Below are 2,555 nucleotides of genomic sequence, written 5' to 3'. Positions count from 1 at the left end.
TAATGAACATTGTGAAACGATTTGGTAAAACTCCCGGTGACATTTTTGATTGTCAGAATGTCGATAATGTAACTGCGCAGCACTTGAAATACAAGAAGGTCTTGAAATAAATACCAAAAATAGTAATTAAAAATTGTGTATAAACTGCAGTGAATTACCATAATTACATGAAGCTGACATGTAAAAATATTGTACGTTTTCATTGATAACAAAAATGTTGTTCATAGCTTATTTAAAGAATTGTCTCCCGATCTTGGTGGCTTGGCAGCACGTTTAAGAGCTTATGGCATTAAAAATCTAGTTTCGATGCCCACGGCGGACACAAAATAGATAGCCCAGTGTGTAGCTGTGTGTTTAATAGCAAGCAATTATTAAAAAGATTAAAGCATTTTTAGCACCTTGGAACCGTGGGTAGATTATAAGAGTGACAGTCAAATCCAGCTATTAAATCAGCAAATAATAATTCAAGAAATTACTTTAGATGGTGTTGAATGGCTGACTTCCTTTTGACTTCGAAACTCAGGACGGCTTTGTGCATATAATCGTATGTGATCACGTGTAACTTTGATACAGAAATCTTGAAAACAAGCTACTGTGAAATCCTATTTTCATTTCCACGTGGTTTTAAATCCTACAAGAATTCTACAGAAAATGAATAGTACACAGATGTCTTCAGAATACATGTTTACACCTTGCTATGCACACCAAGAAAGGAATAACCTTGATTTTTGTTATGAACAACACAGTGCTTCACATTCGACTTGTGTGTGTTGCTTTTTTTCTCAATGTTCTAGAATCTAGATTGACTTGATTTAAATTCTGAATGTCTCACGATCACTGATTTTACTGAGTCATGGTAACACCACCACATGGTATAAAAGTAGACAAAATTGAGCAACAGTCCAAGTTGTCCACAAAACACGACAGTAGCAATATGATCGTTAAGGTAAGGAACTGTATTTTCCCGTTGACAATTATTAGTATTTTTAATTATTAGCCCGTGAACTACAATATTAGCTGACTTTGGTGTATTATTAATATTGAATACTGGATATGCATAACATTATTGTTCACGTACTATCTCGAATAACTTTATTCTTGAAGGTTTTTTATACTTGGTATAGAATAAGAATAAAAATATAAATAGAATAAACATAATAAAACTTGGAACTCTGACTTTTTAGTTTTTAATAATATTGCTTGATTATCTTTCGATCATTTTCTTGTATTACCAGACAGTTGCTCCATTTTCAGAGCTTTTAAAGCAAACAAAACAGATGACAACAGTTTCTCATTATTGTATTTATTCATAAGATTACGTATGTAAATACATATAGCTTTCTACGTAATATTTTTTATGTTTTAATGGACTTATTTTTCAGATTGACACCTTTTTAGCCATGCTAGTTGTTGTCCGTGGTGGTCTGTACCACGGTTTGGCAGGCAGTTCTAGTGTCAGTTCTCGCCGCCAGGATGTAAGTAATATTTTATTATCCTATAAAGTGACGTATTTTTTGCCATAAGGAGTAATAAAAATATCTTTTACGAATGAAATTCAACTAAAGGTAATAAGCTGAATTACATAACATATTTACCCACCAATGTTTAGTATAAGCACACATGAAATTTTAGGATAGCTAATTGATTTAACTCGATTCGAATGAAAATTAATTAAGGCAAATGTTTATCGATTGCTTCTAAGTTTTTAAACACAATTTAAAATATTACAGGACTTTGGTAACTACGCCTTCAACTACGACATTGTTGTCCCACTCGGAGCCACCAATGGTCGTTGGGAGGCTGGAAACGGATACGGAAACAAACGTGGAGCTTACAGCCTGACTGACATCGACAGTCGTGCCCGCAGAGTTTAGTACGTTGCTGATGGTGCCGGTTTCCGTGCTGTGGTAAAGAACAATGAACCAGGAACAGCCGCTAGTGCTCCAGCTGCAGTCGTTGTGGCCTCCAGCCAACCTGGAGTTGTTGCTCACGGACCTGCTGTAGTGAATGCTCATGTTGCTGCTGCTCCAACATATTCTTTGTCTGATAAGTGCACCTACTGTGCAAGGCAGTAGTGCTCGCCACTATGTTCTAAGTCAAAGTGATCTCAACATAATCAAACTCGAATTTCAGAATTTTATTCAAGCTGTCTGAACAAAGCAATGTTTATTTGATGTTGTTAAGGCTAATGTATCGCCAAAGCAGTTTTTGAAACATTTCATTGTCACGATTATCGCAGTTTGGTGTAACTATAAACTTTCACAGTTATACCCTGTTGTAGTACTGTGCGCTTTGTGTCTGATTTACCTTTGTATTTATTATATTATGAATTTTAAACTCAGCCATATCTGAAATGCATATACAATATATTTGCATTGCCATGTGATCTAACTAGTTATGCCAATAAACTTGTTCAGAAATGAATTAATTCTTTCTTGTTTCTTACAACTTCATTATTTAACATTGTGAAAGGCTGGTTAGAATATTTCAGTGGGATTCATAAAATTCTGACAGGTATTTTTCAAAATTGTATGGATATATTTGCACACGTAACA

At 34.6% G+C, this 2,555-nt stretch overlaps 1 pseudogene across 1 annotated transcript; it reads left to right on the top strand.

Moving 5' to 3' along the window:
* The first annotated feature begins 878 nt into the window (after nucleotides 1-878).
* On the top strand, nucleotides 879-2,555 carry LOC143237507 (adult-specific rigid cuticular protein 15.7-like; annotated as a pseudogene). The gene is made up of 3 exons (XR_013020116.1): nucleotides 879-946; nucleotides 1,383-1,475; nucleotides 1,731-2,555. The product of XR_013020116.1 is annotated as an adult-specific rigid cuticular protein 15.7-like (transcript).

This window comes from Tachypleus tridentatus, chromosome 13 (genome assembly GCF_004210375.1).
Source record: "Tachypleus tridentatus isolate NWPU-2018 chromosome 13, ASM421037v1, whole genome shotgun sequence".
Taxonomy (NCBI): Eukaryota; Metazoa; Arthropoda; class Merostomata; order Xiphosura; family Limulidae; genus Tachypleus; species Tachypleus tridentatus.
The sequence above is the reverse complement of the archived record's forward strand: the minus strand, read 5'-3'. Positions and strand labels throughout refer to the sequence as shown.